The sequence below is a fragment of the Elephas maximus genome, chromosome X (genome assembly GCF_024166365.1).
Source record: "Elephas maximus indicus isolate mEleMax1 chromosome X, mEleMax1 primary haplotype, whole genome shotgun sequence".
In the NCBI taxonomy this organism is placed as follows: Eukaryota; Metazoa; Chordata; class Mammalia; order Proboscidea; family Elephantidae; genus Elephas; species Elephas maximus.
In genome coordinates, this window is record NC_064846.1 from 56,900,118 (window position 1) to 56,915,160 (window position 15,043).

Genomic DNA, 15,043 nt, shown 5'->3' on the forward strand with positions numbered 1-15,043 from the left:
CTTCCTTCAGCTTAAGGCATCTGTCAAAATAGAAGTGCTATCTTTAGTCATTATGGATTATACTCATTAGTTTATCACTTTAATTCTAATCACCAAACAGGTATGGGGCACAGGGCAAACGATTTTGAAGGGAAAGGTAAAGAGGGAAAGATTCAGTGTGATGTATGATGGGCAGCCTGGGGTCCAGGAGGACCAGATTAAGACATTTAGAAACCCCAAGCGCCAAGAAAATAATGATACAAACCCTACCGTCCTGTACATAATTCAAGATAAAAATAATACTAACGTGTAAAATAAGCATAAGATAGGTCAATACGATCTGATTTTCTCCATAATTGCTACTTCAATCCTTTTTTATTGAGATACAGTTCACATACAATTTACCATTTAAAAGTATACAGTTCAATGGCTTTTAGTATATTCACAGAGTTCTGTAACCATCACCATAATTAATTTTACAACATTTTTGTCACTCCTTAAAAAAACCCATAGCCATTATCAGTCACTCTCCACTTCTCCCACCCTCAGCAGCCCTGGGCAACCACTTACACACTTTCTGTCTCTATGCAGCTGCCTATTTTAAATATTTCATATAAGTGGAATCATACACTATGTGTCCTTTTGTGTCTGACTTATTTCACTTTGCATAATGTTTTCAAGGTTCTTCCATGTTATACCATACATCAGGACTTCATTTCTCTTTGTTGTTGTTAGGTGCCGTTGAGTCAGTTCCGACTCATAGTGACCCTATGCACAACAGAACGAAACACTGCCCGGTCCTGTGCCATCCTTACAATTGTTGTTATGCTTGAGCTCATTGTTGCAGCCACTGTGTCAATCCACCTCGTTAAGGGTCTTCCTCTTTTCCGCTGACCCTGTACTCTGCCAAGCATGACGTCCTTCTCCAGGGACTGATCCCTCCTGACAACATGTCCAAAGTATGTAAGACGCGGTCTCACCATCCTTGCCTCTAAGGAGCATTCTGGCCATACTTCTTCTAAGACAGATTTGTTCGTTCTCTTGGCAGTCCATGGTATATTCAATATTCTTCACCAACACCACAATTCAAAGGCGTCAATTCTTCTTCGGTCTTCCTTATTCACCCTCTAGCTTTCACATGCATATGATGCGATTGAAAATACCATGGCTTGGGTCAGGTGCACCTTAGTCTTCAAGGTGACCTCTTTGCTCTTCAACACTTTAAAGAGGCCCTTTGCAGCAGATTTACCCAATGCAATGCGTCTTATGATTTCCTGACTGCTGCTTCCATGGCTGTTGATTGTGGATCCAAGTAAAATGAAATCCTTGACAACTTCAACCTTTTCTCCATTTATCATGGTATTGCTCATTGGTTCAGTTGTGGGGAGTTTTGTTTTCTTTATGTTGAGGTGCAATCCATACTGAAGGCTGTGGTCTTTGATCTTCATTAGTAAGTGCTTCAAGTCCTCTTCACTTTCAGCAAGCAAGGTTGTATCATCTGCATAACGCAGGTTGTTAATGAGTCTTCCTCCAATCCTGATGCCCTGTTCTTCTTCATATAGTCCAGCTTCTCAGATTATTTGCTCAGCATGCAGATTGAATGGGTATGGTGAAAGAATACAACCCTGCCGCACACCTTTCCTAACTTTAAACCAATCAGCATCCCCTTGTTCTGTCCGAACAACTGCCTCTTGATCTATGTAAAGGTTCCTCATGAGCACAATTAAGTGTTCTGGAATTCCCATTCTTCGCGACGTTATCCATAATTTGTTATGACCCACATAGTTGGATGCCTTTGCATAGTCAATAAAACAGAGGTAAGCATTCTTCTGGCATTCTCTGCTTTCAGCCAGGATCCATCTGACATCAGCAATGATATCCCTGGTTCCACATCCTCTTCTGGAACCAGCCTGAATTTCTGGCAGTTCTCTGTCGATATACTGCTGCAGCCGTTTTTCAATGATCTTCAGCAGAATTTTGCTTGTGTGTAATATTAATGATATTGTTCTATAATTTCCACATTCGTTTGGATCACCTTTCTTGGGAAGAGGCACAAATATGGATCTCTTCCAGTCAGTTGGCCAGGAAGCTGTCTTCCATATTTCTTGGCATAGATGAGTGAGCACCTCCAGCACTGCATCTGTTTGCTGAAACATCTCAACTGATATTCCATCAATTCCTGGAGCCTTGTTTTTTGCCAATGCCTTCAGAGCAGCTTGGACTTCTTCCTTCAGTACCATCGATTCCTGATCATATGGCACCTCTTGAAACAGTTGAATATCGACTAATTATTTTTGGTATAATGACTCTGTGTATCCCTTCCATCTTCTTTTGATGCTTCCTGTATCATTTAATATTTTCCCCATGGAATCTTTCACTATTGCAACTCGAGGCTTGAATTTTTTCTTCAGTTCTTTCAGCTTGAGAAACGCCGAGTGTGTTCTTCCCTTTTGGTTTTCCATCTCCAGCTCTTTGCACATGTCATTATAATACTTTACTTTGTCTGCTCAAGATGCCCTTTGAAATCTTCCGTTCAGTTTTTTTACTTCATCAATTCTTCCTTCTGCTTTAGCTGCTCGACGTTCATGAGCAAGTTTCAGAGTCTCCTCTGACATCCACCTTGGTCTTTTCTTTCTTTTCAATGACCTCTTGCTTTCATCATGTATGATGTCCTTGATGTCATTCCACAACTCATCTGGTCTTCGGTCACTAGTATTCAATGCTTCAAATCTATTCTTCAGATGGTCTCTAAATTCAGGTGGGATATACTCAAGGTCATTTCTCTTTACGAATATGTAATATTCCTTTGTGTGGCTACACCACATTTTATTCATCAGTTGATAGGCATTTGAGTTGTTTCTACTTTTTGACTATTATGAATAATGCTGCTGTCAACAATCGTGTGTAAGTTTTTGTGTGAATATGTGTTTTCTACCTAGGAGTGGAATTGCTAGGTCATATGGTAATTCTATGTTCAACATTTTGAGGAACTACCAGACTGTTTTCCACAGCAGCTCTGCCATTTTACATTCCCGCCAGCAGAGTATGAAGGTTCCAATTTCCCCACATCCTCACCAACATTTGTTATTGTCTTTTTTTTATTCTAGCCATCCCAGACTGTGTGAAGTGATATCCCATTGTGTCAATCTTTTTTTTTTTTGAAATGGCAAATACCCAGCTCTTAAAAAAAATAAAGAAAAAATTTAAACCTCCTCCTATGCTGGTTTTCTAAGCATGTCATTAATCTGCCTATTTCTAGCCAATCCGGGACTTGGACCAGCTTGGAGGGTCTACTCTGTGTAAAAGGACCTGTGCTCAACTATTAAACTAAAGGTTGGCAGTTTCAAGCCACCCAGGAGCACCACAGAGGAAAGGTCTGGCAATTCGCTTCTGTAAAGATTACAGCCAAGAAAACCCTATGGAGAAGTTCCACTCTGTAACACATGCTGTCACCATGAGTCAGAATTGACTTGACAGCAACGGGTTACTCTGTGTAAAACATTTGCAAACCAAACCAAGATATAAGGAAAATTAAGTCACAGTTCCTGACTTCAGGGAGCTCACTGGCTAGTAGGGACACCAGACAGCTGCTCAAATAACTAACATGCAAAGTAGAATGAGAGAAATGCTATAATAGGGCAATGGGAGTACAAAGGGGCACTATGGCAAATCAGATGCAATTTTCTCCCTCCCCCCTGCCCCACCCAGCTCCAGCTATAAGCGTCTTCTGAGTAGTGGCTATAAGCGCAGGGAACAAGGATCTTAGAGATATAGTGTACTGGGCCTGAGAGGTATATTTGTCATTTTCTCATTTCAATTACTATTCATACTTGCTACCCACTGGCTGACTCTTTCAGGCCTGGCCTCTTTACTTTTAGCCTTATGTTGAGTTGTAGGACTGCACTGAAGAATGGCTGTTAAGTGCTTTGCAATTGTAAAGTGCATTATCAATGTTTATTTATTTACAAATTGGATAACTTATTCTAGATTTTATAGATTATTTTTATAAATAATAATCTCTCATTGCAACCTTCTCATCAACAATAAGGAAATTCTGCTCCACCAGTTCCTCACCGCCCCCTCTCCAATCTACTATTTTATCTGAATCGCGCCCATTATACCTCTGTTCGTCAGTATACCCCAACCTCTAGAGACCATGCTTATCATCAGTTAAGCCTTCAGAGAGCCTTTGCAGTCTTAGAATCACTTTGATTCAGTGTTCTGCTTTGGAAATAGAAAACAAGTCAGGGATATTGTTCTCATTTCCTAAATGGAGACTGAAGTGTGTAGACAGTAAGTGCCCGTACAGTTAAAAAAGAAATCTTTATCAGACTGAAGTTCTGTGTGTCCTCCCTGTCTTGCCCCCACCCCTCCCATAAGAATACTGCAGCAATTCAGGTTGTGGATTTGGGGTAACTACTCTTCAGACCCCAAGCCTTTCCCCTAAAAGTAGCTAAGAGTAAGCAGGCTGCCTGAGTACAGCTAACTCATATTCAACAAACTAGAGAAGGTATTTCACATTTGAACTGCTCTCTACTTTCCTGAAGTGGGGCTCAATTGTGCTTGAAAATGTCAAGCACAACCTAATTGCCCTCAAACATCTGTCTAAACCCTACACAGAGAAATGATACAGGGTATTGTAAAAACACATGACTTTGCCTGAGGGAGGTCTTGGGGGAAGCCCTGTGAAACTTAGAGACCTGTCATCATTTGTTTGTTCAAATATTTATTGAGCACTTACTAACCGTAATAACTCAGAGAAGTAATAGCAGAGTGGTTACCAGGGTAGGTTCTGAAGGGTGACTGTCTGGACTCAAGTTCCAGCCTTAATGTCCACTAATTGATGTTCATTTCCTTCTTGGTAAAATGAGAAGAATAAAATTACCCACGCCATTAGGTAGGTATGCAGATGAAATGAGATACGTATGTGAAGTGCCTAGTGCATTGCCTGGCACAGGGTGAGCATTCACTAAATGTTAGTTATTAGTGTCATTGACCCTAAATCAGAGCAAACCTGTAAGAGATCAATGAATAGGGGTAAACTTTCACAACATTCATTCTGTTTCATGGGTCCATTGGTAGGACTGGTCTGGGGAAGAAGCATGTGCTAAGAGGAGTGATGGGAAAAGCGTCATGATTTGAGGAGGTAAAGTAGAACTGACACTTGGATGCCAGGAAACTACGTGCTGCACTATTGAAGTTTCAGAAGACTATAAACACCAGACAAGAAATTATTGCACGCCAAAGCACTTTGCTCTGGGGTAAATGATTTCTCCTTAACACTACTCAGCCCCTAAACAAACAATAAAAAACCAAACCCATTGCCATGGAATAGGTTCTGACTCATGGAAACCCCATGTGTGTCAGAGTAGAACTCTGCTCCATAGAGTTGTCAGTGGCTGTCATCTTTACAGAAGCAGATCACCAGGCCTTTCTTTTCAGGTGTTGCTGGCTGGGTTCAAACCCCCAACTTTTTGGTTAGTATTTGAGCACTAACCATTTGTGCCATGCAGGGACTTTCCCAGCACTACCAGCCCTGCTTTCCATCAAACAACGAAGACCATGATGCAGACTTAAGGCAGTGATTTCTTAGGTGCAAAGCCCAGATTTCTCTTCCCAGCAACACCTTTCCTCGTATTAGTGCTGTGAGTTCGGGCACCCCAATTCACACCGAGAAAAGGCAAAATACAGCCATGCATTGCTTAACGTCCACAGTACATTCTGTGAAATAGGATATTGTGTGATTTGGACATTGTGCGAACAGTATGTTGTATACAGGCAGTCCCCGGGTTTCTGATGTGTGACTTACATACAATCCATAGTTACGAACCAGCCCCCGTAAAGCCTATTTAATATAATTCGAGGTACATACAATGGTTCATAAACAACAAATGGGCACTACTTGCGACGAGCATCAAAACATTATTTTTTCTCTTTTTTTTATTGTACTTCAGATGAAGATTTACAGAACAAACTAGTTTCTAATCAAACGGTTAGTACACATATTGTTCCATGACATTGGCAAACAACTCCATAACATGTCAACACTCTCCCTTCTCAACCTTGGGCTCCCTATTACCAGCTTTCCTGTCCCCTCCTGCCTTCTAGTCCTTGCCCCTGGGCTGGTGTGCCCCTTTAGTCCCATTAAAACACTATTATTATTATTACTGTATTATTATGTTAAAGATGTAACCTCTGCTACATCCTGTTCTCCCATCAGTTTTTCTGACCTCTATTATAACCTTGTAGAAGGTCAGCGAAAAAGAGCAAGAGCCTCAAAGGAATGGATTGACACAGTGGCTGCAACAATAGGCCCAAATACAGCAACTATTGTAAAGATGGCATAGGACCAGGCAGTGTTTTGTCCTTTTGTACATAAGGTTGCTATGAGTCGGAATCCACTGGAAGGCACCTAACAACATTGTAACCTTATGATACCATGAACGTATATGCAGTTGAACATTGCCTGAACGGACACTATGCGGTACATGACTGTAGTCGCAGAGAGAAAATTCAATTGGTGAGCTTACTGGGGAGAGGACTGGATGTAGGACTACTTTTAGGGAGTAGAGAGGACTCCTTCTGGAGCAAGGCTCAAAAGAAATACGGGGAAGATGGGGAGTCATGGTGAGAATTCTGTTTTGAATATACTAATTGCTGTCAGGAGACCCTGGTAGCAAGTAGTGGTTAAGTGCTACGGCTGATAACCAAATGGTCGGCAGTTCAAATCCACCAGCTGCTCCTTGGAAACCCTATGGGGCAGTTCTACTCTGTCCTGTAGGGTTGCTATGAGTCAGAATCGACTCAACGGCACTGGGTTTGGTTTGGTTTTAGTTCAGTTACCCTTCCCAGCTTTCATGCTTATCAAGTGTCTACTCTGTGCACAATAGTGCTAAGCATTGCAAGGGATACAAAAGAAGCAGCAAATGAACTTCCTGCTTCCAAAATGTGATTACACTGAAGCAGGAAAAAATATCTTGTATTTTCTGCCAGCGACTTAATTCCAGACTGAAGAATACAACGGGAACAGCTGCACTAACTGCTTTTATTTTACATACAGCACTTAGAGTTAGGGCCTCTTGAACTCAATTCAGAAACTGACACAAAACCATGCGTGGGCACTTCTCTTTGTTATAGGGTTGCAGCCAGGACTCTATAAAATTCTATGCTTATATTCTCTGCTGCACTAGCCCTTCATTGGACTGGCATTCCATAGTTTTTAAATAACAACCAACCTAGTAAAACATCTCTGGTCCTCCCAGAGAAGGGCTGAAGACTCCCCAAGAGTGTAAGCACAAGGGGTTAACAGCATCAGACATTTCTGTGCCAGCTCTGCTGTTTTCTCTCAAGTCCCTTTGCCATTTGGAGGTCCTGTTTTCTTTTTCCATTCTTGATAGGCTGAACCTGAGAAACAGTGGGCTGGTGAGCAACCATTTGTGAAAAAACAAATTGTGAGGGAAAAAAGGGCAATACCAGACGGAGCAGAATGAACCTTCACCACCAACGAGCTACCAACCCACGCATCAGTACACTCTCCAGATTCCTGTGTCAGAGTTTCTTGCACTTCTACTAAGGGTAAAAAGGCTCACAGTGAGGGGGAGGTACCAAGCAGAGGCAAATAATTTTCCATGGTGATTATTCTCTTCTGCAAGACATTTACAGAAAGTTCTCCTTCGCTACTCTGGGGTGGGTTAGAGATAGTTCTGCCTGAAAGCCTTTTGCAGCCATGTGATTCTCTGGATACATGTCCTGACTCCCACAGAGACAGCCTTAGCACCCACACTGTCTAGTCTTTTCTTCTGCTCGAACCTACCAGGATCCAAACTACCCAGAAAATCTATGCTTATTGAAAGCCTGCTGTTCCTGCTGTTACTACTACTATTATCACTGCTTGCTCCTCTTGGGGAAGCTCAGCCTAAGGGCACCAAACCAAAACCAAACCTGTTGCTGTACAGTCGATTCTGACTCATAGCGACCCTATAGGACAGAGTAGAACTGCCCCATAGGGTTTCCAAGGAGTGGCTGATGGATTCAAACTGCTGATCTTTTGGTTAGCAGTCCAGCTCTTAACCACTGAGTCACCAGGGTTCCTCCTAATGGCACAGGGACTGAGAAATTAATTCTCACCTCAAGAGGAGAGCATCTGTGAGACCTCTGAGAAGGCAGATATTTAAACTGGTCCCCAGGAAGACAAGGGCATTCCAGGCTGAGGGAACAGCATGAGCAAGGGCATAGAGGTCTGCAAGTTCATGGCACATTCAAGCAGGCTGTGAAGGGCACGGAATCCCATGTGCAGGAGGTTGGGCTTACTTCTCCAGGCAATGGAATGTGTTAAACAGATGAAACACAATCCAATCCACATTTAGGAAGAGAACTCTGGAGGGAGTATGGAGGCTTGATTGACAGAGGGAGTGAAAAGAGATAAGGAAACCATTTAGAAGGCACTAGCAAAGGTCTGTGAGGCACAGGTGATTCAGTGGTAGAATTCTCGCCTTCAGTGCGGGAGATCTGGGTTTGATTCCCGGCCAATGCACCTCCCTCATGCGCAGCCACCACCTGTCTGTCAGTGGGGGCTTGTGTGTTGCTATCATGCTGAACAGGTTTCAGCAGAGCTTGCAGACTATGACAGACTAGGGAGAAAGGCGTGGCAATCTACTTCCGAAAATCAGCCAGTGAAAATCCTATGAATCGAAATGCTTTGATCTGCAACTGATCATAGATATGGCCCAGGACTGGGCAGCATTTCATTCTGTTGTGCATTGGGTAGCCATGAGTCTGGGTGACTAGATGGCAGCTAACAACACAGCAAAGGTCTAGGAAAGAAATGAGAGCTGTATCCAGGGTAGTGGTAGTGGGGACTGAAAGGTAGCCAATTTGAAAAACACAAAGAAGCAGAGGTGTGCCATTAAGAACTTGGGCTGTAAGCAGCCATCCAAGGCACAACAATTGGTCTCAATTTCACCTGGAGCAACAGAGGAAGGAGAGTCAAGAATAGGAGGAGGATATGGAATATGTGGCTAATTGCCTCCAGGAACAACTATCTGCCTCCTTTGCCATGAGACAAGAAGAACTGGATGCTGCCCAGCTACCATCACTGAACGTTTCGATCAAAGATTCTATAGGCGAATCCTGATAGAAAGGCGGAAAATGCAGAATTTCAAATTCTCATGGACTCCAGACTTCCTGGAGCCATGAAGTTTGGCTGAACCCCTGAAACTACTGCCCTGAGAAAATCTTTAAGCCTTAAACCAAAAATACTCCCTGAAGTCTTCTTAAAACCAAACAATAGTTTAGCTTAACTAGTCAAGAATGTTTGCCTTGAGCATTGTGTTCTTTTAAGAACTGTCTATATTGGATCAAATTTACAACAGCAACTTATAAGATTAGATACAAAACCTAGAGGGCAGTGAGTTTGTGTTAAATGGGGAGGAACAACTCAGAAAAGGAGGGTGAGAATGGTTGCACAACTCGAAGAATGTAATCAATGTCACTAAATTGTACATGTAGAAGCTGTTGGATTGGTGTACGTTTTGCTGTGTATATTCTCAACAACAAAATAAATAAAACTGAAGAAAAAAAGACAACTGCTCTGCAAAAGACACTGTTAAAGAGAATGAAAAGACAAGACACAGACTGGGAGAAAATATTTGTAAATCACATATATCTGATAAAGAACTTTTATCCAAAATGTACAAAACCCAGAAAACCCAAATGTACAAAGAACCCTCAAAATTCCTTAATAAGGACACACACAACCTAATAAAAAATGGACAGAAAGCTTGAACAGACACTTCACCAAAGACTATATATGGGTGGCAAATAAGCACATGAAAAGATGCTCAACATCGTTACTCATTAGAGAAATGCAAAATAAACCACAACGAGATGTTACCATATACCTATCAGAATGGCTAACATTAAAAATACCATACGAAGACTTGTACAAGAATGTTCATAACGGGTTTAATTATTTTCTTCAACGAATGAATAGATACGCAACCTGCTATATTTATGGTACAGGCCCAGATCTGCAGAGGACATGGCTGCTCAGTGCCACCCTGACTTCAATCTACCAACTGGACATCACTGTACGAGCAGTTGGGAAGAGAGGTGCTCAATCGAATTTTCTCCAGCCAGTGCAAGCCTCCAGCTGTAGCATATCGGTACAAAATGACCAACTAGATGTGGGGGAAGAGAGAAAAATCAAAGATGATGGACATTTCTAATTTGGATAACTCCTTAGCTGTTAAGCTAATGGAGAGAGGGAACCAAGGAGAAAGAACTGGTTTATTTGGGTGTTTGTTTGAGGCAGGGGAAGATTAAGAAGAAAGAAGCATACCAGGAGGAAATTATGATTTTGGTTTTGGACATGTTGAGTTAGAATCAGCAGTCCTGGAATTCAAATTTCAGTGAGGCTCTGCCTTGTGACAATAACTACCATCGTGGTAAGCACATTATGTATTTTCATGTTATTTCAGCTTCACAACAACCCTATGGGTCTAGCAGAATAGCTGGCATATAGTAGGTGCTCAACAAATATTTACTAAATGACTGAATGGATTAGATGCTGTTGTTTTCTTCATTTTACAAATAAAGAGAAATGAAGCACAAATTGGTTCAAAAACTTGCAGAAGATCACACAGCTGGCATGCAAAATCAGGCCCGTCTGATTCCAAAACCAGTGTGTTATACTATGTATGTATGCTGTGGAGAGGGTTATTTCTCCTCTTAACCCTCATCTATCACAGTGCCTATACATAGTATTGTTGTTGGTAGCTGCCATCGAGGTGGTCCCTGACTCATGGTGACCCCATGCACAATGGAATAAAAAGCTGCTGGTCCTGCGCCATACCCAGGATCAGTTGTGGATTGGACCGTTGTGATCCATAGGGTTTTCATGGGCTGATTTTTGCAAGTAGATCACCAGGCCTTTTCTCCTAGTCTGTCTTAGTCTGGAAGCTCCACTGAAACCTGTTCTGCATCATAGCAACATACAAGCCTCCACTGACAGACGGGGAGGCTGTGCATGAGCTGCATCGGCCCGGAATCAAGCCCAGGTCTCTGCATGGAAGGTGTGAATTGTACTACTGAGCCACCAATGTCACCATACATTGTATAGCAAAAGCTAAACCAGCTGTCCTCAAGTTGATTCTGACTCCTGGCAACCCCATATATTGCAGAGTAGGACTGCTCCATAGGGTTTTCATAGCTGTGACCTTTTGGAAGCACATCACCAGGCCTGTCTTCTGAGGTGCCTCTAGGTCGGCTCAAACTACCAACTTTTCAGTTAGTAATCCAGCGCTTAACTGTTTGCATCACCCAGGGCCCATATACATAGTATGGGATCATTAAATATTTGTGGAATGAATGGGGACTGATCCTAATATTTGTATTAGAATGTCTAGAAATATTTTTCAGAAATAAGACCTAATAGGACATAAGAAAGAAATAGGAGTATAAAGAGTTTCCACATGAGAGATACTTGGTGGTGGATTTTTTTTTCTGATGGAAGCTTTTGTCTGTGGGGCTAGTGAAGGGTTTCTTGCCAAAGTTTACAATGATATCACTGTCCAAACCTCAGAAATATATTTTCCTGAGGATCATCACATTTTGATTCCTCCGTTCTTTATTTACTTCTGACATTAGGAATGCAGTGGGAGGCAGAGCTTAGAAAAGTATTAATTAATTCAACAAATATTTTTAAGTATCTACTGTGCTATAATGAGTCTTTAGGTGGTGTAAACATTTAAGCGCTCAGCTCCTAACCAGCAGCTTAGTGATTTGAACACAGAGGTGCCTCAGAAGAAAGTCACAGCTATGAAAATCCTATGAAGGGCAGTTCTTCTCTTAAACACTTGAGGTCTTCATGAGTCAGAATCGACTCCATGGCAACTGGGGTTTTTTTTTGGCATAGTGCTATGCAATATGTCCATTGTTTTACTTATTTTTTACCACAAGCTGGGAAGGTAGTCCATTTTATCCCCATTTTGGAAATGAGGAAATTAAGCCTGGTAGAGGCAAAGTGACTTGCTCAAGGTCATCTTATAAGTAGTATCATACATTAAAACCAGGGCTTTGAACTGGTTCATTCCAGTTTGAACCCTTGCTGAGAATTTGCATTTCTACCCCCAGATATACTGAATCAGAATCTACATTTTAGTGTTTAGTGTTTTAAACACTAAATAGACAATAGATAAGTGGTAACTTTGGGGAAAGGTAAAACAGTACACAATAATGGGGAGGCCAGCGCAACTTGTACAAGGCAAGGTCATAGAAGCTCCAAACTCCCTGAGGGACCAAATTGTTTGGCTGAGGGCTGTGGGGACCATGGTCTCAGGGAATATCTAGCTCAGTTGGCATAACATAGTTTATAAAGAAAATGTTCTACATTCTACTTTGGTGAGTAGCGTCTGCGGTCTTAAAAGCTTGTGAGCAGCCATCTAAGATATTCCATTGGTCTCACCCCATCTGGAGCAAGGAAGAGAAAGAAGAAAACCAAAGACACGAGGGAAAGATTAGTCCAAAGGACTAGTGGACCACAACAACCACAGCCTCCACCAGACTGAGTCCAGTACAGCTATATGGTACCCAGCTACCACCACTGACTGCTCTGACAGGGATCACAATACAGCGTCCCGGACAGAGCTGAAGAAAAATGTAGAACAAAATTCTAACTCACACAAAAAAGGCCAGACTTACTGGCCTGACAGAGACTGGAGAAACCCCAAGAGTATGGCCCCCAGACACCTTTTTAGCTCAGTAATGAAGTCACTGCCGAGGTTCACCCTTCAGCCAAAGATTAGACAGGCCCATGGAACAAAACGAGACTAAAGGGGCACACCAGCCCAGGGGCAAGGACTAGAAGGCAGGAGGGGACAGGAAAGCTGGTAATAGGGAACCCAGGGTAGAGAAGATGAGAGTGTTCACATGTCGTAGGGTTGTTAATCAGTCATAAAACAATGTGTATTAAAAAAAAAAGAATCTACATTTTAGCAAGATCCCCAGATGATTCTTATGTATAATAAATTTTGAGAACCACTGCTCTACTCATGGTTCTCAGAATTGGTCCCTAACCAGCAGCGTTAGCATTGCCTGGGAACTTGTTAGAAATGCAAATTCTCAGCAGGGGTTTGAACTGGAATGAACCCGTTTGAAGCCCCATTCAAACTCATGGCTGACTTTTTAAAAATATCTTCTCCCTTGCATTCCTCCTACCAACCAGCAGGGTGCATCCTCTGCTCAATAGACCTTTTCTTTGCCCTTGGCTTCTGCTAATTTCCATATGGAGGTACTGTGCTGATTGTTTTACGTGCATTCTCTTATTTAATTTTCAGGAAAACCCTAGGCATCCATCACAGTATCTGACATGTAGTAAGTACTCAATAGATACTTTTTGAACAGATGACAGAGTAATAATAATAGTAGCTAACATTTATTGGGTACTTACTATGTGTTAGCATCCATTCTAAACACTTTACCTGCATTAACTCATTTAATTCCCACAACAATGCAATGAGGTAAAAAAATGACTATTATTTTCTACATTTTAAAGATGACTATGAGTTACAGCTTTTTTGGATGTTTCACAGGTATCTCAAACTCAGCATGCTTAAAACTGGATACTTCCAATAGCTCTCTTCCACACTACCACATCCCCCCCCCCCCACTCCATCCTGCTCCCCTGAGTAGACATAGCTATCTATCTGCCTAGCATCCCACTGACCCTGCTTCTGGAAAAAGCAGGCATCATTCTTTGGGGAAAGTGGCCCTCCCTCATTTCACTGGTTCTTATGAAATTATCAGTCCTCCACCTCCTTTGCCACAGCGATAGGCATGTGATCCAAGCAAGGTTAAATTCTCCCTCTTAGGAATCCGAATCTCAAGTGCGTAGAACTCAGTTGTCTAATGACAGAACCCTCAAGATACATCCACAATTTTCTGCTGCTATTTTTTTTTTAAGAAACCCATAGCTTAGTTATCTAGTGCTCCTGTAACAGAAATACCACAAGTAGATGGCTTTATCAAACAGAAGTTCATTCTTTGTTGGAGAGGCTAGAAGTCTGAATTTAGGGCGCCAGATCCAGGGGTCCTTGTCATCAATCTTTGCCTAGTCTAGGACCTTCTCAGAGCAGGGACCCCGGGTCCAAAGGACACCATCTTCTCCTGGCTCTTGTTCCTTAGTGGTATGAGGTCCCCATGTCTCTCTGCTCGCTTCTCTCTTTTATATCTCAAAAGAGATTGACTTAAGACACAATCTAATCTTGTAGATTGAGTCCTGCCTCATTAACATAACTGCCTCTAATCCCACCTCTTAACCTCATAGAGGTAGGATTTAAAACACAAAGGAAAATCGTTTTTATCAGATGACAAAATGGTGGACAATCACACAATACTGGGAATCACTCCCTAGCCAAATTGATACACATTTTGAGGGGACACAAGTAAATTCGTAACACTGCTCTTGTTTCTATCTTTTCTAAGGTCTGGTAGCAGACATTTAGATTTAAGACCCTTCAGTTTTGTCCTATCCCATGTCCTTCTAATAAATTTCTTATTTGTTTGTTTAAGTAAGAGTCTTTTTTAAAATGATGCTTGCAACCAAAGGACTCTGATAAACCCTCCAAACTCAGTGAATGCTACTCTTTTATTTATTCAGTAGCTTAGGTGCTTAGGTTAGAAATCTAAGAATACTAGTATGATAACATGCTCCTACATCACCAGTCACAAAGCCTGATATTGATTCCACTTCTTAAATTTTTCTAATCTGTATCTTTATTCTTGTTGCTACTGCCTTGATTCAGGCCCTCATATTGCCTTAATTACAGCAAAAGACTCTTAGTTGGTCTCCCTGCTTCCAGTCTAGTCCCCTACAGTGTACTCCCTACTCATTCTACTGCATGCTTTCTGAAAACCCTAAACTGATGATGCTACTCCACTACTTAATACCCTTCAGTGGCTCCCCACACCATTTAAGATTAGTTTGAATTCCCTAGCTTAGCACAAAAGACAATTTATCACTAAGCCTCTGCCCATAATTCTCCCTCTTGAATTAAAGATAAAATCA